Raw genomic sequence first — 23,435 nt, 5'->3', positions numbered from 1 at the left:
ATCATGTGGTAGGGGCCAGGATCGGGATATTCAGATCTGTGATCAGCTGAGTCTCAGGGACTCGCTGATCACAGAACGTGCCGCGTGCGCTCCGCAGGCAGTTCATGTATGGGAGGACATACATGGACGTCCTCCCACCAATTAAGGTCCACGCTGTAGCCATCTTTCAGCTATAGCGCTGACGGGAAGTAGTTAAAGACAGCCCTTTTATATGTGGAAAAGCACCGAATTTACCCACTTCAGCTCCAGAAGGTTTTACCCCCTAAATGACCAGGCCATTTTTTGCACTGTGTTACTGTCACAAAAAATTGCACAGTCGTGCGACGCTGTACCCAAATACAATTGATGTCCTTTTTTCCCCACAAATAGAGGTTTCTTTTGGTGGTATTTGATCACCTCTGTGGTTTTTAGATTTAGATTTTGCGCTATAAACAAAAAAAAGGGCGACAATTTTGAAAAAAAAAAAAAAAAACACAATATTTTGGACTTTCTGCTATAAAACATTCCCAAAAAAAATGTAAAAAAATCGAATTATTTTTATCAGTTTAGGCCAATTTGTATTCTGCTACATATTTTTGGTAAAAAAAAAATCCCAAAAAGCGTATTTTAATTGGTTTGCGCAAAGGTTATAGCGTTTACAAACTACGGGATAGTACATTTTTGGACTTTTTATTTTTTTTTATTTTTATTAGTAATGGAGGCGATCAGCGATTTTTAGCAGGACTGCAACATTGGGGCAGACAGATCGGACACCTAACTGACTTTTTTTACACTTTTTGGTGACCAGTGACATTAATACAGTAATCAGTGCTAAATAATATGCACTAATAGTGTATAAATTACATTGGCAAGGAAGGGGTTAACACTGGGGGTTAAAGTATGCCTAACAATGTTTACTGACTGTGGGGGGGAAGGGCTCTATGACAGCTTAGCTGAAACTTATGATCGTTCTCTGCCTGTGTGACAGAAGACCCTCCTGCTTTGTTTACATAAGCAGGCGGGTCTTCTGTCAGTTTCTCTGTTGTAAACACAGCAGACCGTTGTTCTCTCTGGTATCAATGCAGAGCTCCTGTGTTCCTCCTATTTAGGATCCCAAGTCTCTGTATTGATTCCATAAACCCATCCTCACCACAGTTAGAAAACACCCCCTAGGCTCACACTTAACCCTTTGATCGCCCCTGGGTTAACCCCTTCTCTGCCAGTGTAATTATTACAGTAACAGTGCAAAAGTGTCAAAAATGTCAGTTAGGTGTCCGATCTGTCCACCGCAATGTCGCAGTCTCGCTAAAAATCGATGATCGCCAACATTACTAGTAAAAAAACAAATAAATAAATAAATAAAAATTACCTAAGCCCCCGTTCACACTGGGGCGACCTGTGAGGCGACCTGGTCGCCTCACAGGTCGCCTCCCATAGGGAAGCTGCGGACCCGTTCTGATAGGAGCGACACAAGTCGCTCCGACTCAGAAAAAGGGTCCGGAGCTTCTTTGGGGCGACCAGGAGGCGACCACCATAGACTTCAATGTTATGAAGTCCGTGGCGGCCGCTCCGAGGTCGCGACGCGCTGCTCGCACCGCGACCTCGGAGGTCGCGGTGCGAAGTAGCGTCGCCCCAGTGTGAACGGGGGCTTAATCTTTCTCCTAGTTTGTAAACGCGATAACTTTTGCGTAAACCAATTAAAAAATGCTTATTGGAACTTTTTTTTTACCAAAAATATGTAGCAGAATACAAATTGGCCTAAAATGATGAAAACATTTGATTTTTACATTTTTTTTTAATTGGGAATGTTTTATAGCAGAAAGTGAAAAAATATTAATTTTTTTTCCAGAATTTTCGCTCTTTGATCAAATACCACCAAAAGAAAGCTCTATTTGTGGGGAAAAAAGGACATCAGTTTAATATGGGTACAGTGTCACACGATGGTGCAATTGTCCTTTAAAATAACGTAGTGCCGAATCGCAAAAAATGTCCTGGTCCTTAAGGGGGAAAATCTTCCGGTCCAGAAGGGGTTAAGGAAAACTTCTGCATCCAAACTTCTACTTAGCGGACCTAACACAATGCGCATTTTGAAAATCACTGCTGATGTGCAAATAAATGATGTTTCTTCATACACTCGGGCTCTGTTCTCATGGGAAGCCAGGGGGTGGTAAAACAGGCAGTTGAACCATGATTTTACCACCCTTGATGGCCTCCCCTAAAGAAAACACATGCCACAAAGCAAATCATAAATGAACCCCCTGTCACATTCAGAGGGTGGTACCACCGCTTTTCAGGGTTAAAACACAAAGTGAGGAAGTGATGCAACCTCTGAAAAAGTAAATCACCTTGGATTGCTATTCAGAGGGGTGACATTGGCTGCTGCCTATGTAAATAAGGCCTTAGGGCCATGTCTAAGGTAGCACAAAAAGCTTTATAGTCATCTCCAGAACTGGACTAAGATCTGATTCACACCTATGCAGTTTCGCTTTTCAATCTGTTTTAGATGTGTGTTTTGCATTTTTGAACATGTGGTTTTAATGTGTTTTCACGTTTTTTTTTTATGCGATTTGCACTTTTAATGCCCTATTAAAAAGAGAGATGTTTTTGTTGTTAGGCAGATTAAAAAATGAATATTGCATCAAAAACGCCTAAAAAACGCACAGCGTGTGTTTCACAGGCGTGTCCATTGAAGTTCTTTGATCCAAAAATGTACCATGTTGCGTTTAAAAAAGTCCCTGACCCTTTCCAAAAACACAGCGGCTGAAAAACGCATAGATGTGAATGTGTCCCATAGGAACCATGTTAAATGGACTGTACTGTGTTTCTGTAAAATGCACTAAAAAAACGTATAAGTATGAACCAGGCCTTTGGGAACATTTTTTGAAAGGGACAGTCTGGTGACAGCTGTCTAAGGCCTGGTTCACACCTATGCAGGTTGCATTTGATGCTTTCTCCGGATGAGCAAGTTTGGGGTGGAGGAACTTGACTGGCCTGCACAGAGTCCTGACTTCAACCCGATAGAACACCTTTGGGATGAATTCGAGCGGAGACTGTGAGCCAGCCCTTCTCATCCAACATCAGTGCCTGACCTCACAAATGTGCTTCTGGAAGAATGGTCAAACATTCCCATAGACACACTCCTAAACCTTGTGGACAGCTTTCCCAGAAGAGTGGAACCTGTTATAGCTGCAAAGGGTGGGCCAACTCAATACTGAACCCTACAGACTAAGATTGGGATGCCATTAACCACCTGTACGGCGCCAGCGGGGAAGCCGAGGTGCGGGGCCAGCAGCCGCAATTGCTGCCGGGAACTCGCAATCGCTCCCTGTGAAGAGAGAACAGCGGTCTGCTGTTGTATCACAGCAGTCAGTTGTTCTCTCTAGTATCAATGCAGAGCTCCTGTGTTCCTGCTATTTAGGATCACAGGTCTCTGTGTTAATGTTACAAGGCCATCCCCCCCACAGTTACAAAACACCCCCTAGGCTCACACTTAACCCTTTCATTGCCCCTGGGTTAACTCACCCCTTCCCTGCCAGTGTCAATATTACAATAACAGTGCATATTTTTAGCACTGATTACTGTAGTAATGTCATTGGTCCCCCCAAACTGTCAAAAATGTCTGATATGTCGCAGTCCCGCAAAAAAAAAAATCGCTAATTGCCGCCATTACTAGTAAAAAATTAAATAAATAAATAAAAATGACATAAATCTTTCCCTTAGTTTGTAGATGCTTGTTAGGATATTTTTTTAACCAAAATATGTAGCAGAATACAAATTGGCCTAAATTGATGAACAAATTTGATTTTTACATTTTTTTGGGGGGAATGTTTTATAGCAGAATTTTTTAAGAATTGTCGCTCTTTTTTTGTATATGGCGCAAAAAATGAAAATTGCACAGGTGATAAAATACCACTAAAAGAAAGCTCCATTTCTGGGGAAAAAAAGGACATCAGTTTTATCTAGGTACAGCGTCGCACGTCCATGAAATTGTCCGTTAAAGTAACGCAGTGCCGAATCCCAAAAAATGGCTTGGTCATTAAGGGGGAAAATCTTCCGGTCCAGAAGTGGTTAAAGTTCATGTGCATGTAAAGGCAGGCGTCCCAATACTTTTGACAATATAGTGTATATTTTTATACTGTACATGTATAAGCAGTTTGAAAATTGTCAAAAATACAAATGCCCTTTCTATCACATGCAATCCATGCCCTATAAACACATAAAATTAATAATGTGCCGAGTAAATATTTATTAGCCCTGTAATTAACTACATGTAGCCTTCTGATCCATGATGTCACCAGTGCGCAGTGATTGGTTGTAAATTAGGCAGCCATGAATTATGTGGAATTGTCAGAAGGAGTAAAAGCATATTGGAACTTTCACCCACGGATGGCAAGAGAAGGATGAAATGCGCACAGCCCGAGGTAAGTCACAGCCCTTTGTAGTGTTTGCTGCATACTTCACATCCATCTGGTTTCCATTCACATTCATTATAGGTTTGAATGCTCTAAACCCCTGTAAAGAGGTGCATTGGGAATTGGATCATCTAGTTTCAAAAGCCCGAGGGGATCTCCATTTCTAGGAAGTGGAGCAAAATACTTGACTTTTCTATTTTTATTATTAAACAGAAGATATCACATGTAGTAAACAAACTTCATTCCTTCTCAGATTACCGCTCACATTCTGTTCTTTATTCCAAGATATCTACGCTGTGGTAGAAAATATGCACACACATAAACCAAGATTTTTGAAGAGATGGGGGAGGCCATTGTGAAATGGGCATTACATTTAAATAAATATATTGGCTTTTTTGATTCAGTGCCAGGACAAGGTCATCCAGAGTCCAGGGCAAAGATTCCAAACTGCACCCCCCCATATATAATGTGCAAGCTTAGGGGAAACACGCTCAGCAGTCACTCATTTGTCAAAATCACTGCAACTATCACTACTCCTGGTAGCCATGTAACAGAAGGAAAGCGCCCCCATTCCTACAGTAAACCATTGCGCCCAGGGCATTTCCCTCTCGCCCACCCCTTGTCCCGGCCCTGTTTATAATAATAAGCTTTGTAGAGTATTTTTTTTACATGTACAGTATTAAATGACATTCCATTCATATATTATGTTAAAATACATTTTTAGATCCATTTCTAATGCAATGAAAGAAAGGAATGGAATTTTGGTGGTTTCACTGACATACAGTAAGGCTGGCCATACAAGTTCAGTTCTCTTGTACTGTTTTCCTTTAGATTTACCAAAAACCATATAATATGAGGTCAAAACTAAACAACTGTCATTTGTATCCAATTAGGCAGGCCCTTGCACTACATAGTTTAAGGTAAATCGAAAGGAAAATTGAACATGTATGGCCAGCCTAAAGGCTCGTACACACTATAAGAAAATCGGGCCAACATTTTCATCCAAAGAATTTTCGTACAATTTTAATATAGTGTGTACACAACTTTCTACAGACGATTCAGAATGTTCGTACAAAAATTCTCGAAGGGACAAATTTTTCTCGTACGGGAAAAAACAAACGATTTTTGTTTAATGTGTACTGTTTTCGTACGATTTTTGTAGAAGATAAATCATAAAAGAAAGACTGCGCATGGTTAGAAACAATAAACAACAAAAAAATCCTTTGTCATACGAGAATTTTCGTACAAATTTTCTTAAGAAAATTCTTTCATCGGTTCCAATTTGCTGTGAAACAATGAGGAAAATCGGACAATCGTTCGCCCGATTTTCTTATAGTGTGTACCCCACTTAAGTAAGAAAAAGCCCTTCATTTGCTGAAGTGGGGATTGTCTCAGCTACGCCCCATTCATCGGATCAACTGCCTGCACAATCAGGGCTGGATTTACATCTCAGGAGCCTATAGGCAAATAATTCTGAACCCCCCCCCCCACACACACATACAAAAAAGACAGTAGGATTTACTTTTTTTTTTCTTGATAAATTGCCACAAAGGTCTAGGAAACTTTCAAAATTTCAGTAAAAAACACACTAAAATGGATTTTAGGGCAAACAATTGCAATAAACTACCCACGTTTTTAGTAAAATATAAAAGAGGAGGTTGCACTGAGTAAATAGATACCCAACATGTCAAACTTTAAACTTGTGTGCGCCCGTGAAATGGAGACATACTTCAGTACCCTATATCTTTTATAGGCGACACTTCAATAGCCCCCTAGAGGTCATCAGATACCACAACTATCAGCCCATCCCCACATGCCAAGGTCCTAGATGTAGTCCTGGATTCTGAACTCTCCTTCAAGCCCCACATCCAATCACTGTCCAAATCTTGCCGGCTCGACCTCCGCAACATCTCCAAAATACGCCCCTTTCTAACCAATCACACAACAAAGCTCCTAGTTCCCTCCCTGGTCATCTCACGCCTCGACTACTGCAATTCCCTTCTCATTGGCTTACCTCTGCACAGGCTATCCCCCCTTCAATCCATCATGAATGCTGCCGCCAGACTCATCCACCTTACCAATCACTCAGTGTCTGCTACTCCTCTCTGTCAATCCCTCCACTGGCTTCTGCTCACCCAACTAATTAAAATAAAAATACTAACAAATACTTACAAAGCCATCCACAATTTAGCCCCCAGCTACATCACTAGTCTAGTCTCAAAATACCAACCTAAACGCTCTCTTCGTTCCTCTCAAAACCTCCTGCTCTCTAGCTCCCTCATCACCTCCTCCCATGCTTACATCCAGGACTTTTCCAGAGCCTCTCCATTCCTATGGAACTCCATACCCCAATCTGTCCGATTATCTCCTACTCTTTTAGCTTTTAGATGATCCCTGAAAACCCTCCTCTTCAGAGAAGCCTATCCTACCCACACCTAACAACCGTACTTCCATTTTCTCCATCAGTTCATCCCCCACAGTTATTGCCTTCTTTTCACTTGACCCTCCCTCCTAGATTGTAAGCTCTAATGAGCAGGGCCCTCTAATTCCTCCAGTATTGAATTGTATTGTAACTGTATTGTCTTCCCTCATATTGTAAAGCACTGCGCAAACTGTTGGCGCTATATAAATTCTGTATAATAATAATAATAATCAGTTTAGTGTCATGGAGGAGGTTTTGTGCCAGACTTATTTCTCTCACTCTGGCGTGCGCGGCGATATGTAAGATATTACGTTTTCACATGCCTCAAAATGTTTTTGGGGTATTTTATGTGCTTGGGTGTAACTTTGCAAAAAGAAAGAAAAAACAAACATTTTTTTGCTTAATGTTTTTTTTTTTCTTCATATAGGAGGCAAAAAGTCCCCTTTGTGATGATTTTTAGGTGACAGGTTGTCTTTAATGAGACATGCAGGGTCTAAAGGACGCCCCATGTCTCCTATGGGGTCCACTGAATGTATGGCAACTCAGATCGCATTGCAATACATGCCTTCCCGGCTATGTTAGCTGGGAAAAGAGACAGGGTGACCCGGAAGTGATATCATACATGTCACTTTTCGAGTCACAGCAAGAAGGGGAGGCCTGTCTTTTCATTTTCATTTTGGGAGGCTTATATAGGTCAAAAACAATGCATGTCATATCAACAAGCCTTGGTCAAAGGCGGTTAACCCTATACACTTTGGATTCTAAATGTAAAAACGCATTCAAAGCACATATCAAAGCGTCTGTAACTTCTTGATCGGACTTTTAATGTGTCAATAAGTATCCACACCATAAGGTATACTATATGTATCTACAACATAAGGTATACTATATATCTACAACATAAGGTATACTATATGTATCTACAACATAAGGTATACTATATGTATCTACAACATAAGGTATACTATATGTATCCACAACATAAGGTATACTATATGTATCTACAACATAAGGTATACTATATGTATCTACAACATAAGGTATACTATATGTATCTACAACATGAGGTATACTATATATCTACAACATAAGGTATACTATATGTATCTACAACATAAGGTATACTATATATCTACAACATAAGGTATACTATATATATCTACAACATAAGGTATACTATATATCTACAACATAAGGTATACTATATGTATCCACAACATAAGGTATACTATATGTATCCACAACATAAGGTATACTGTATGTATCCACAACATAAGGTATACTATATATCTACAATATAAGGTATACTATATGTATCCACAACATAAGGTATACTATATGCATCTACAACATAAGGTATACTATATATATACACAACATAAGGTATACTATATATCTACAACATAAGGTATACTATATGTATCTACAACATAAGGTATACTATATGTATCCACAACATAAGGTATACTATATATCTACAACATAAGGTATACTATATGTATCCACAACATAAGGTATACTATATGTATCTACAACATAAGGTATACTATATATCTACAACATAAGGTATACTATATGTATCTTCAACATAAGGTATACTATATGCATCTACAAAATAAGGTAAACTATATGTATCTACAACATAAGGTATACTATATGTATCTACAACATAAGGTATACTATATGTATCCACAACATAAGGTATACTATATGTATCTACAACATAAGGTATACTATATGTATCCACAACATAAGGTATACTACATGTATCCACAACATAAGGTATACTATATGTATCTACAACATAAGGTATACTACATGTATCTACAACATCATGGCCCCACCCCCTCTGGAAGCGTACCATCTTCGGCCTAGGCTCATGGTACTTCAGTACAGAAAAGCACTTAGACGTCGTTCCATGAGTGCCATTCTGTACAGGAGCAAAGTCCTTCCCCACCATGGTTCAAACGTAAGTCTTTTTTTTTCAAGAAATAATGCATTTGATTCTAAGTCTGGCACACATGTACACCAATCCTAAATCATTTATCTAATTTTTCACCAAAAATCTCTTTGAATTTTGCCAAGAATTATATTTATCTGATAATAGCAATATAAATAGTGTAACAGTATTCCACTATATGATAATAGCGCTGTTCAACTTTGTTACTCTCTTATCAGGCGTCTGCAAAAAATGCACTTACTTCATTTAAAACAATCGGAACCCATCTTCTAAACATTTTCCCATTGGAACCCATCATCGTCTAATTTTTAAAGATCTCCTTGTGCCAGTCATGGTAAAAAGTCTGTTGTTTATAAAGCTCAATAACTCAAGCAGCAAAATGGCGTATCCCCTCACTATCTCTAAGGTTTCACTAGAAGACAGTTGGCCTGAAAGGACAATACAACTGCTATGCTGCCTCTTCAGATAACCTATAGTGTTGTGTATATCCTTTAATATTTACAAACCTGAAAAAATTAATCAAGTTGACCTAAACCCATTTTAGTTTCCCTTTTAAATGAAAAAGTTTTAAGTTTTCCTTTGGTACTCATTGGACCACAATCCTCCTGTGGGAGAAGACACAGTGGGGCAGATGTCTAACTGTGAAATCCTACAAAAAGAATACACAAGTTGGAGCTGATTACTGAAATTGAGTTTTCCAGTTTTCCATTTCCCAGACATTTTGACATTTTGGTAAACTGCATTACAGTCAATGGGGAAGGCAAAAAAAAGGTATGTTTTGGTTTAATAATTTGACTGAAGAGTACGGATTATTTTGAACAAACCTGGATCTGTTTTTGTGCCCGAAACAGACCCTTGTAAGCGTTATTATTTTGTCACTGAAGGTAAGAAAAAATAGATAGAGAAAAAAAAAAAAAAAATAAAGCTTAATCAAAAATAAAAAGCTAAATACACAAGGAAAAAAACTTAATCATGGATAACACTAAATAAAATAAAATATAATCAATTTTTCTAAACACATCTCTTTCCGCTAACTCAAAAAAAAAACACTATAAATTAGGGGAATTTAGTAAATTAGTAAACCCAGTATCTGCTTTGGTGAAAATTAGTCAATTGCAGAATCGGAAATTTTGTCGCAAAATCAAATTTTTAGTCCAGGAAAAGGCAGTTTAAAATCTGAAGTTTAAAACAAACTTATTGCAATCAACTCTTCACTCTTTTTATTTCTTTATTTTTTTTTAACTTTTGGTTGTGATCCACTTTTTGGAGCGGACACTCGGATACAGCTACAAAAAAAAAAAGACAAATGAAGCAAACAAATCTCTCTGGAGATCGTAAGCTTAAATTCAACATTTGCCTGTGCTGCTGAAGCTCTTCTGTGTTTTGGAGTTGGCAAGAGTCTGTAACTGACTGTCATCAGCACTGCATTGGTTGATGTCATAGAGTGCAAATTCCAGTCCTTGCCAAGTGTTCCAACGTATTAGTACAGTACAGAGCCAGCAAAACTGGCTCAAGCTGCGGCCAGTGGGTGCGACCAAACTTCTAAGCATGTTTACATAGTATGTAATCGTGGTCCAGGTAACTGGCTGACCATAAGTACTCAGCTGCCACGGCATTAGAGGAAGATAAATTCTTCACTTCTAGCTGTCAGAGTTATTTAGTAATAAAGCCAAACAAAAAGTTAAAGTGAAATAGCCCAATGGTCGGATTGAAAGATACATTTCTGATAGCTTGCTAATGCTTGGCTGTACTTTTCTCTTGCTGTACTGATAAATTATTATTATAGATTTATTGATATGTTGATTACAAGGAATGCCAGCTGATGTTTAAGGACATGCTCAACTTAACAAACTTTTTAAAGCCCAACTCTACTTTTATTATTATTATTATTTTTTTTTATTTTTATTTAAAGGTATGCAGTAATACATAACAGAGTGATTATACAATTAGCAGTAATAACAATATCCAAACAACAGGTTCAATACAACAAGTAGTAAGTTATACAACACTACGTTAAAGTTGACTAAATGGTGAAAGAATCCAACTCTACTTTTAAATGAAAATAAAAAAAGCACTTGTTAACCACTTGCATACAGGGCACTTTTACCCCCTTCCTGCCCAGGCCAATTTTCAGCTTTCAGCGCTCTCGCGATTTGAATGACAATTGCGCGGTCATGCTACACTGTACCCATATGACATTTTTATCATTTTTTTTCACACAAATAGAGCTTTCTTTTGGTGGTATTTAATCACCTCTGGGTTTTTTATTTCTTACAAAAAAAAAGAAAAAAGACAGAAAATTTTGAAAAAAAAAAAAGTTTTTCTTATTTTCTGTGAGTAAATTTTGAAAATAAATACATTTTTCTCCTTCACTGATGTGCGCTGATGAGGCGGCACTGATGGGCACTGATGAGGTGGCACTGATGGGCACTGATGAGGTGGCACTTATGGGCACTGATGAGGTGGCACTGATGAGGAGGTACTAATATGCCGCACTGATGAGCACTGATAGGTGGCACTGATAGGCGACACTGATGAGCACTGATAGGCGGCACTGATGAGCACTGATAGGTGGCACTTATGGGCACTGAGAGGTGGCACTGCTGGGCACTGAAAGGTGGCACTGCTGGGCACTGAGAGGCGGCACTGATGGGCACTGAGAGGCGGCACTGAGAGGCGGCACTTATGGACACTGATGGGTGGCACTGATGGACACTGACGGGTGGCACTGATGGGCGGCACTGATGAGCACTGATGGGCAGCACCATCAGTGCTCACACTCAGTGCCCATAGTGCTGCTAGTCAGTGCCCATCAGTGCCTAGATGAGCAGGCACTGATGGGCACTGACTGGCAGCACTATGGGCACTGATTGTGGGCACTGATGGGGGGCACTGATGGCGGGCACTGTGGGCAGTTATGGCATTTTTTTTTCCCTCTTGTGTAATCAGGGCACTGGTGATCAGTGCCCTGATTACATTTCTCTGTGTCCCCTTAACGCTGATCGGCTCTCCTGTTCCTCACACGCAGTCTCTGTGTGAGGAAGGAGAGCTGGCAATGAGAGATGATCTCATATGTTTACATTTGAGATCATCTCTCATTGCACGTTCCGATCACATGGTAAATGGCCGCTGTGGTTGGCCATTCACCACGATCTGTGATTGGCTGTGTCCAAGGGACACGGCCGACACAGATTTTCCCCGATGTGCTCTCGCGGGGAGCCTGTTACTGGGAGGCCGTATAAAGACGGCCTCCCGGAAATTAGAGCCCACGCTGTAGCTGTCTTTCGACTATAGCGCGGGCGGGAGGAGGTTAAAATAAAAAAGCATCTTGTGCCGCAATGCTCACTTCCTCTCCAATGTTGCCCCTGTAGACTTAACTATCTATGATCCAGCACTGGTCGTCTTACGGTTTAAAGTGTTTGTAAACCTCAGACATGAAATGTGAACAAAGCATATCCCTATATAAGGTTTAGTGGTCTCAGTCCAGAGCATCTAAGTGTCATGTCTGTCTTCTGCCCCATTCCTCTGCTATCTGCATGATTGACTTCTGACAAGTGCTGCTAAAACCAAGAGATAAAAAGGTGACAGGGGAGGGATCTGCAGCACACAGCCTGTGTTTGACAGCCTCATCTCTCTTCCTGTGTGCTGTGTGGAGGGGGTTTGCCCTTCCCTCCAATCAGCTCTCAGAGCTCTCCTCACTGAGCTCTGCAGTGTGTAACTTCAGCTCCCTCCTTCCTGTTTTCTGACAGCTTAGACAAAATTTATCAACTCTGGACTTTGAATGGATGTAGAGAAGAAAATACGGCAGATAAACAGATACAACTTATATAGGAGGATTTGTTTAAACTCTGTATATCACCCGAGACCAGTCACTTCACTGGGTGTATGTAAGGGTTTACAACCACTTTAAGTGGCACCCAGGGTCAGTCATCACATGTTCTGTGAGCCAGGGAATCAACAACCTACCTCCAACCGTGATGTCATCAAGCTGCCCAGAGCTCACAGGGGAGTTTTGCAGAGCCTGATGCCACATGGGATTGTTCTTTGCTGCATTTGGGACCACCACTGAAGGAAAAACAGGAGGAACAAAGCCCATTCATTCACAGGACTGGACCGCAGACCAGATGAAAAATGTATTTATAAGTTTACATGCCAATGGTACTCCAAGAAATGGGCGCTAGTAACCCAGGGTTGGGCTTTTAGGAAAGCAGAGCAAGGAACCAATGTCATGTAAAAATTGTAGTAGTTCATGACGACTAATCAGAAATTGCCTTTTAAAGACAAACTCCACTTAATAAGTAAAAAAACCTCCAGTAAACTAAATGCTGTACAAAGGGTTATAGCAAACTTCTTATCTTTTTCTGTTGTCTATATATTGATACATTGACAGCACTGATTTATATGTAGAAGAATCAGCCTTTATTATAACCACCAGATCAGTCTCATCATGGGCTGTAGTAAAAGATCAGAATTCCTTTACACATGCAAGAATCTCAGGAAAAATGGATCTGCTCTTGCCTATAATTTGAATTTGTCAAAAGCAGTGAGCAAATTTCTTGAGAGAGAAACTTCTGGGAGACTTCCATGCACAAACAGTGTACAGAATACCCGCAGTTCCCATGATTTTAAAGAAGTATCATTTTAAATGTTTTGAACATTATATTGTAAAATGGCTATTGTGTATCAACTATGTATGTTAAATTTTTTTAATTTACAAAAAGGGAGTTTCTTATAAAGCCCAGTTACACCTAAACCCACTTCCCCTACCTCCCAGTCCCTCTTAGGCCTGGACTTGCAAGCCATTGCAAAGGTTAACTGCTTGCTTAGGTCTAGGGGAGAGTAAAAACAGTTATTTGCCCTATCCTCCACTTCCCTGGCAGACAGTGCTCCCCAATGCTCTAGTGGTGGACTGTCCCTCTGTGTCATTACATCCAACGCAGGGCTATAAGCCTTGTATTGGTCTTGAGGACGTTGGACCTTAGACCACTGGAGCATAAGTTAGAAGAAGTTTAGGGATCTGGTTTATCAGTGCCGAGGAGGGGAGGATTGGTTAAGTAAATCTTCTATTCTTTGCCCTGAATGGGCAGTTAACCTTTCAGTGCGGGAGCAACCCCACTGCAAGGAGAAAAATTCAAGTTTCCAAGAGTTGGGCTTTAACCACTTGCCAACCGGCCAATGTATATATACGTCCTGCATTTAAACTTAAATACCGGTGGTATGGCAGCAGATAGCTGCCATAACCCTGGTATTTTATTAAACTACAGGCGATTGGCTTTCCGATAAGGGTGGTCCCAGTGGCGGATTCACCGCGGGATCACCCTTCCGGGATGGTGGAAGAGGTGCCCCCCCCCTCCCGCTGTGTCCTGGTCCTTTTCCCTGCTTACCGGACCCGACGGCAGCGGGGAAAACTATCGGGTCCCGGATCCTCACAGACAGGATTTCGAGTAAGGGCAAGCTTGCCCTCACTCGACTCTATGGTCTAGGAGGACCGGAGCGACGGCAAACGTCATTGCCTAGCAACCGGCTTAAAGGTCCCTTTTTTTTTCATTTTTTTTTCTATCTTTTAGTGTACTTGTGAGGTCTGAGGACTTTTTGACCCCAGATCTCACAAAAAAGAGGTCCTGTCGTGCCTATTTCTATTACAAGGAATGTTTACATTCCTTGTAATAGTAATAAAAATGATATATTTTTTTTTTTTTAAAAACGGTGTAAAAATAAAAAATAATGAATAAAATAAATAGTAAAAAAAAAAAATGAAAGCGCCCTGTCCCCGTTAGCTCGCGCGCAGAAGCGAACGCATATGGAAACCCCGGCCACATATGTAAACGGTGTTCAAACCACACATGTGAGGTATCGCCGTGATCGATAGAGCAAGAGCAATAATTTGAGCCCTAGATCTCCTCTGTAACTCTAAAATGGCAACCTGTAGAAATGTTTAAAATGTCGCCTATGGGAATTTTTAAGTACCAAAGTTTGTCGCCATTCTGTGAGCATGCGCAATTTTGAAGCATGACATGTTGGGTACCTATTTACTTGGCGTAACATTATCTTTCACATTATGGAAAAAATTGGGCTAACTTTACAGGATTCTTATTTTTTAATTCAAAAAAGTGATTTTTTTCCAAAAAAATTGCGTTTGGAAGACCGCTGCGCAAATACGGTGTGGTAAAAAATATTGCAATAATCTCCATTTTATTCTCTAGGGTCTCTGCTAAAAAAAATATATAATGTTTGGGGGTTCTAAGTAGTTTTCTAGCAAAAACAACAGATTTTAGCTTGTAAACACCAAATGTCAAAAATAGGCCTAGTGGGCAAGTGGTTCACATCTTACGATGATGAAAACTGGCTTGATTGCTATGGATTACTGCACTTTGCATTTTAGCTTTCTGGTTGAAATAGACTTTATTATGTTCCATTTTGTGCTGAAGACCATAATAATGTTGTTTGTACAGGTTCGCAGAGTTGGAGACCATGTTTGCTGTACTAAATTCATGAAAAAAACACTCCATGGATGGTACAAGTATTTTTATTACAGCTCCCGCCTCATTGACATAAATATTGTCTGCTTCCTCAGCAGAAGTGAGTCAGAGATGCTGAAGAGCCACAACAGTCCAGGGTTATGACTCTCCCATGTGTCTGATGCCAGAGGGCTAGCAAGACATTTCCACAAACACAAGTTAATTACCTCACTCCAGTTCCTAACTTCCCTGCTCATTTTGTTTTTTTTTTCAGACAAAGTTTTTTCCAATTCTTCATAAAACTCAGCAAAGTCCTGGCGCAGAAAAGCAGCAGACACCACATTGTAAAATTACAGGTTCATCCACTAGTCAATATAAAAAATAAAAATAAAAAACTTTACACACCTAAAGCAACTATCATAAGACAGGAATTCAGGAGGGGGTGACTTCAGCTCAGTGATTGGCAGCAGCTCCTCAAGTCATAATCGGACAGAACAAAGCAGCAAAGTAAAGCCTAATGAAATTTAGCAAACATATTACTTTTGTTAATGGCAAGCAGGGCAGCCATCAGGGGGGGACAGCCCATACACATGTAGGGGGCCCAGGCGTTCCAAGGGGCCCGGCCGCCCAGGCCCCCACCAACGAGACCGAGTTGTTGCTGCTGTAGTAACTAGCAATTGCTAAAGCAGGGCAGCTGCAGAGTTAGCCGATGCAGCTGAAGGGATGTCTCTTTGCTGGATTGGGATGTCTCTTTGCTGAAAATATGAGGTCGTCTTTTTACTGGATTGAGATGTCTCTTTGCTGAATATAAGAGTTTGTCTCTTTACTGGATTGGGATGTGTCTTTTCTGAATATATATGAGGCTGTCTCTTTACTGGATTGGGATGCCACTTTGCTGAATATTTAAGGCTATTTCTTTGTTGGATTGGGATGTCACTTTGCTGAATTTATGAGGCCGTCTCTTTACTGGATCGGGATGTCTCTTTGCTGAATATATGGGGATGTCTCTATGCTGGATTGGATTCATTTTCATGTAATAGGTTGTAAGAGTGTTAAAATAGAAGTGGGTGCAGTGAAGGACTCGTGGGATGGCCAATGGGTGGGTTTGGTGGGACGATCAGAGGGCGGGCCCTGCGGAATGTTGGTGGTCAGGCTCGGAGGGGCCCAGGCCTAAAGCTGTGTAAGGGGCCCCAACATTTCTGATGGCTGCTCTGATGGCAAATACATAGTTCCACCATGGAATTAACATCAGTGATGTTATCAGGACATGTGATATACTGTGCCTTAGCCCTGCCCCCCACACCAAAGCTGTGCATGCAGAGAAGAATGGATTTGATCACATGACCTGAAATAATACAATTAAAAAGGTATTTCTGCTCTTTTGGTTCTTGCAATTTATGGTTGGATTGTTTAGGCTCCGTTCACATGTAGGCGTTTTGGGCCGTTTTTGGGGAGTTTTTCTGCTCTAGGATCAGCTCTCAAAACGCCCTACAAGACAAATCCTATTCATTTCAATGGCCCCTGTTCACATCTGAGCGTTTTGACGCTGTGAGCAAAACGCCCAACGCTCAAAAAAGTACATGAGCTTCTTTTTGGGCAGATTACAGGCGTTTTCCATTGGTCTCCATTCAATCTAAAAACACCTGCACAAAAAACGCCTGTAAATCGCGGTAAAAATCGCAATAAAATCGCAGTAAAAACGCGCGAAAACGCTAGGCTCAGGTGTGAATGTAGCCTTAGTGTTTATTTGCCAATCTACATGACAACGAGTCATGTAGAAGGATTATCAAACACCTTAACCACTTCTGGACCGGAAGGTTTTGCCCCCCCTAATGACCAGGACATTTTTTGCGATTCCGCACTGCGTTACTTTAACTGACAATTGCGCGATCGTGTGACGCTGTACCCAAATAAAATTGATGTCCTTTTTTTCCCACAAACAGAGCTTTCTTTTGGTGGTATTTGATCACCTGTGCAATTTTTATTTTTTTGAGCTATAAACAAAAAAAGAGCGACAATTGTAAAAAAAAAAAAAAAAAAAAACAATATTCCCAATATGTGTATTTTGATTGGTTTGCGCAAAAGTTATCGTGTCTACAAACTAGGGGAAAGATTTATGACATTTTTTTTCTAGTAATGGCGGCAGTCTGCTATTTTTAGCGGGACTACGACATTTAAGCGGATAGATCGGACCTCTAATGGACATTTTTGACACTTTTGGGGGGACCAGTGACATTACTACAGTAATCAGTGCTAAAAATATGCACTATTACTGTAATAATGACAATAGCAGGGAAGGGGTTAACCCAGGGGTGCTCCAAGGGTTAATTATGAGCCTAGGGGAGTCTTTTCTAACTGTATGGGGGAGGTACTTCTGGAATCAACACAGAGACCTGTGATGCTAAATAGGAGGATCACAGGCGCTCTGTGATCATTCTAGAGAGAACAACGGTCTGCTGTGTTTACAACAGCAGACTGCCATTCTCTCTCAGCGGGGAGCGATCGCGGGTGCCCAGGGGCAATCACTGCCACTGGTCCCAAGGATTGGCTTTCCTGCTTCCTAATGGGGGCGGGCGAGCGCCTCTGGCGGTGCGTGCGCGCCCCAGGAGCGCTCCCGCGAACCGCCGTACCTGTAGCCAGCTGTAGTATATCTGTGACGGGCGGTCGACAAGTGGTTAAAGATATTCTTTGCAAGAATTAATTAAAGTGTATGTAAACCCTAACAATAAACTTATATTATTTGCTCCCTTTTCATTTGTTACACATAGAATTGAAAGTATTTTGGTATATCTATTTGATAAGTGCAAAGAAATACCTTCTAATCATGAAATAAATCCTATGAGCAGATAACTTCCTGTGTTCTCTGCCTGTTGCATTTTTGTCAGTTAGAATTGTTCCCACCAATATCTATAAACACCTCCCTCTATGTTATGGAGACATCCACTTTATCGGGAAATCAGGGTCAGGGGAGGACTGGCAAGGGGGGCAGGGTGGCAATTGCCCCCGGGGCCACTCTGAAAAGTGGTAAAAACTAGTAAAAAGGCCGCACTCAGGGCTGGATTAATGTAGGGGCCAGACACTGTATACAGCTGTCAGTCCAAAACCAGGTGGGCATGGATGGTGAGCTGATTCCATGGTTCAATGGGCCACTTGACTGGACTTGCCCCCCAGGCCTAAGGCTGCCAGCCCTCCCCTGATCAGGGTCCACCACCCTGCCAATCCCACCACTGGCTTCTACTCATCCAATAAATAGTGTTTAAAATACAAACAACAATTTATAAAACATCTATGACTAAATATCATCAACCTCATCCAAAAATATCACCTGAATCATCCACTCTGCTTCTCCCAAGACCTCCTGCTCAAGTTTCCTTGTCACCTTCTCGCATGCTCACCTCAAGGACTTCTCCAGAGCCTCTCCCATCCTCTGGAAGCCCTGACCCCAATCTCTCCAGCTATCGCCTACTCTGAACGCCTTTAGTTGATTCCTGAAAATGCATCTCTTCAGGGAAGCTTATCCCACCTCCATCTAAAAAATGAACTTTTATTTCTTCAACTCATTTCCACACAGTTGTCACTTTTTGTATCCCCCCCACCCTTTTAGATTGTAGGCTCTCATGAGCAGGGCCCTTCTCATGCTCTTGTCTTGAATCATAACTGTACTACAATTGTGTCTCCCTTTATATCGAAAAGTGCTGCACAAACTGTTGACGCTATATAAGTCCTGTATAACATAATAATGGAGAAAGGGCAAGGTGATGTATTCTGTAGTCCTGTCCTAGGGTGGCAGCACTGCTCCTTCATAGATAGAGTACGATGAGTGAGTCTTATTGTAAGGTTTCGTCTTAGCAGTTGACTGGTGGATCTTGGTGATGGATCTTCTTTGGTCATTTACAGTTGCTCTGGGAGCAAACAGGCTTCTAGGATATTTGTTACTTGGCTACAAGATGATGCTATTATCACAGTGACATTACCGAGCATGTGCACTGGACGAACATGCACCTCATTCCTATAAATTGAAAGGCTTCTACTGATTGATTCACACATCTAGGGAACCAGGAGCCTCCATAAGCATGGCAGCAATGCAGATCTAAGTTACAATGCACAATTTTCTTTCCTTCAATCTGTGGTTGAAGGAAAGAAAACGGCGCGATTCCCCCAGCAACACGCTGCGCTATTGTATTCTGAAAGCGGGAGGTTTCCCTGCCGTCAGAATACAAGGATTACTGCAGGCAGCTATAGCTGCCGCCAGGGAGCAAACGGAAAAAAAACCCAACAGGCTGGTTGTACTAAAGTCAATCAATATATTGACTTTGAATACAACCAGTCTGCTCATAAGCTGCTGAGCCAGTCGAATTTTGGTCTCTCTATGGCCACCTTAAGTGTCTGAAAGAATAACTGTTCTTTTTGCTTATAGCAAATATATGAACAATTTTCACAGTAAAAGACAATGATTGACTACTATTAGCAAAAAGAGTTTAATTTGACAAGTCAGTAGAAGAGACCCCTTGTACCATGTTTAATGGTGGAAAACAAAGGGGACATTTCAGACTTCACAAAGCCTGGGGCTTAAATGCAGCAACTATATGACCCCTGTAATAAATGGATCCACCAATACTAGAAGTGACAAGTATGTTATCTGAGACCTCACTAATGATGCTTACAATTTGATGGTACAGCCTGCATACCCACCAGTGTCATTTAGCACACCATCACTGGCACTTTTTAAGATGCAATGGCTTTGATATTTGGCTGTCTCTGGCTGATCCCCAACAAGCATGCAGAAAGCAAAGGCAGAGTGAAGTCAGTGACTCAAAAAGTCCCAAATACACTGGATCAGCTTAACCACTTTACCACCGGAGGATTTTGCTGTCTTACGTCCAGGCCACTTTTTGCGATTCGGCGCTGTGCGAATTTAACTGACAATTGCACGGTCGTGTGATGCCATACCCAAACAAAATTTACGTCCTTTTTTTCCCACAAACAGAGCTTTCTTTTGGTGGTATTTGATCACCTGTGCGATTTTTACTTTTTGCGCTATAAACAAAAAAAAGAGCGTTTATTTTGAAAAAATAACAATATTTTTAAAATTTTTTTATATGAAATTACCCCCCCAAAAAATGTAAAAATCTAAATTTTTTTAAATTTTTGGCCAATTTGTTTTCTGCTACCTATGTTTGGTAAAAAAAAAATCACAATAAGCGTATTTTGATTGGTTTGCGCAAAAGTTATAGCATTTACTAACTAAGGGAAAGATTTCTGTCATTTTTGGTGTTTTTTTTTTTAACGAGTAATGGCGGCGATCTGCGATTTTTTTTTTGCAGGACTGCGACATTGCGGCGGACAGATCGGACCCTTGACTGACATTTTTGACACTTTTGGGGGTACCAGTGACATTTCTACAGTAATCAGTGCTATAAATATGCACTGTTACTGTAAAAATGACACTGGCAGGGAAGGGGTTAATTTTATTGGAGAGGGAGGGGTTAATGTATGCCTGGTGCTTACTAATGTGTGTGGGGGGAGGTGACTGAGTGACACAGGGACAGATCGCATGTTCAGCTATGCTGAACCCTGCAATCTGTCACTATTTGTCACATAGGAGATCCGCCCGCTCTGTTTACACAGGCGGGCGGATCTCCAAACTCGATTCCCCGATGATTGGGGAAGAGCAGCGGTGATCGCCGCCGCTCCTCCCCTGGCCCGACTCCCGCTGTGACTGAAAACAGTGGGAGCGCGCCTCCGGTGGCGCGCAAGCGCCGCCTACAGGGGGAGGAGTCCAGCGACGTAGGTCTACGTCGCTGGACGGAATCGAGACACTTTGCCGCAGTACAGTCCCAGTGACTGGTCGGCAGGTGGTTAAAGCCAAATAACTAGCATTTTCAGAGGGAGAGGTTAGTAATGGCAGCCTCCATTTTTCTTTCAGCCCAGGTATATTTAAATTTTCGGAAATAAATTTTCACTATGCAATACCGATATTATCCACCTGAAAGGATAGAAAAAGAGACTTCCTGTCACATTATGTACAAAAAAAGTCATGTGATGGCAACTTTTTCTGTGGCCTTCTTGACACCTCCACCAACAAATACCAACATGCATCCCATTAGGGAAAATTGCTCTTGCACATTTTTTAAAACAAATTGCTATTTACGGAATAGAGTGAGGTAGAAAAGATAAATGAGCACGGATAGCTCACACTTTCTATGAATGAGACCCTAATGGCCTGTTCACAACAGCAGCTGAGTTAGAATGCACAGCAACTTTTTTAAAACTATAATGAAATGTCAAAAATGGGTTTATTTACTAAAACTGGAGTGCAAAATCTGGTGCAGCTCTGCATGCAAACCAATCAACTTCCAGTTTTTTAAGCTTAACTGAACAAGCTTAGTTTAGAAGTTGATTGGCTACCAAGCACAGCTGCACCAGATTTTGCACTCTCCAATTTTAGTAAATCAACCCCAAAGTGACATTTCACATAGTCCAATCAGCTGTAGTGTGGGGCAATGTAGTGGATGCTGTGCTGAAAAAAGTACTCCATGCTGTATTTTTTAAAGGGGAACCACTGCATCACAGTCGTGTGAACTGAGCTGATTGTAAAAACGGCAAATTGACTTGTATTGCACTGGGACAATCCTGGGAAAAGCTGCTTAGTGCACATGGTGTGAACGGACCCTAATAATAAAAACTGCACTAAATATTGATGATGTCCAAACACCTATAGGAGCTAGTCATGTACTAGCTTTCAACAAAACCAGCTTCTTATTGGAATTTTGGGGTGAGAGTCATTTGCATTATATTATTCTGTACAAAAAAAAGTCCTGAAAATAATAAATAGGCTTTGTAATATCTTTGGTTCCTTTATATGTGCATTTAAAAAAAAATCAACTTTGTTACAAAAATATATTTCATAAACCACACAACATACAACCGTATTTCACAAATACATGCAACATTTGCTGCAAAACAGTTAAAAAGTATAAAAATGCCAATGTTTTACAGACCCCCCACAATGCACACTATATATATATATATATATACATTGCAGGTATCTTACACCAGAGGGGCAAATGCATTGCCTGATATCAATCTGTCATAATGTCAATATAATAAACACAATTTTTTAAACTAAAAATAAAAGTCCCTTTTGTAGACCATTGCATACACTTATGAGTCAGTTTAGAACAATTTAGCGTAAATACAATTATCCTACTTTTTGATTTTCATTGATACTGTTTTGACCAAGTGATGATAAGTGAAAATTCCAGAGTTTGGTTTTCCTAGAAAGCATGCACAGGTTAAACTATGCAAGTTTAATTTACGGGAAGATAAACAGAGTCTTAACCAAGCAAATATGAATGCAATGAACCACTTTTTAGGTTGTAAATGGGAACACATCAATCAAGATGCAGAGGAGTTCCCCAACTTGTAGAAAGTGATAAGCCCTCTGTACAAAGTTTGCTGCAGGACCAGCTTTTACAGATAGCAGATTGTATTTATGGTTCATGTGGAAGGGTGTGGGTTGTGATATTTTCTTCCATAGAAATTTGGCTCTTGGTCAGAGAATTTTGGCTTGTGTAAGAACACCGCATTAAAAAATACTGGAAAGATCTCAAGAGGGGAATTATTAGACTGTAATATTGCACAGCAGGGGATGTGCACTATTGGTCAAGCATAGAATGTATGGGGGGCACTCACCGCATAGAATGTATGGGGGGCACTCACCGGTGGTGGGGTCATGCAGTCCTATGGCTGGGAAACCATGGGGAGAGGATGTGGCTCAGCAGCGCAGTTTGTTTGAAACATCACAAGATCCACTATGCCGGAGAGAATGAGAGTAGCAGCAGCTTGAAGAACAGAGAGAGTGAGAGAAGAGGAAAGGGGAGGGAGGCCAGGGAGGGACCATACAGGAGGGATCTATGACTGGGTTCAATTGACAATAGAAGGAAATGCTTTACTTGACCTTAACCCCTTTGCTACCACAGGGGTCTGCAAAGATGATCACCTAACATGAAAGATGAAAACAGTGTCAGTAATCACTTCCAGTAGCAGCTTTGAGTCCTGTCTAGTGCATGACATACCATATGACACGTTCTATGCACAATGATACTCTGAACTTAGTGAATATATCTAGGAGGTCTACATAAAAAAAGGAATCTGACATTGAAAGAGAAAATATCATTTAATTTTTTTATTTTTTAAAAGGT

The 23,435-nt window shown here is 40.9% G+C and overlaps 1 protein-coding gene across 1 annotated transcript in view; it reads right to left on the bottom strand.

Moving 5' to 3' along the window:
• The window catches only part of HDAC7 (histone deacetylase 7), a 597,866-nt gene extending 574,783 nt beyond the window's left edge, over nt 1-23,083 (bottom strand). The window contains exon 1 of the mRNA XM_082245365.1: nt 22,954-23,083. The gene's annotated coding sequence lies outside the window, so the exon portion shown is untranslated. The remainder of the gene's footprint in view (nt 1-22,953) is intronic.
• Between the last annotated feature and the right edge of the window lie 352 nt (nt 23,084-23,435).

Source organism: Pelophylax lessonae (assembly GCF_965119305.1).
Source record: "Pelophylax lessonae genome assembly, chromosome: 2".
In the NCBI taxonomy this organism is placed as follows: domain Eukaryota; kingdom Metazoa; phylum Chordata; class Amphibia; order Anura; family Ranidae; genus Pelophylax; species Pelophylax lessonae.
The sequence above is the reverse complement of the archived record's forward strand: the minus strand, read 5'-3'. Positions and strand labels throughout refer to the sequence as shown.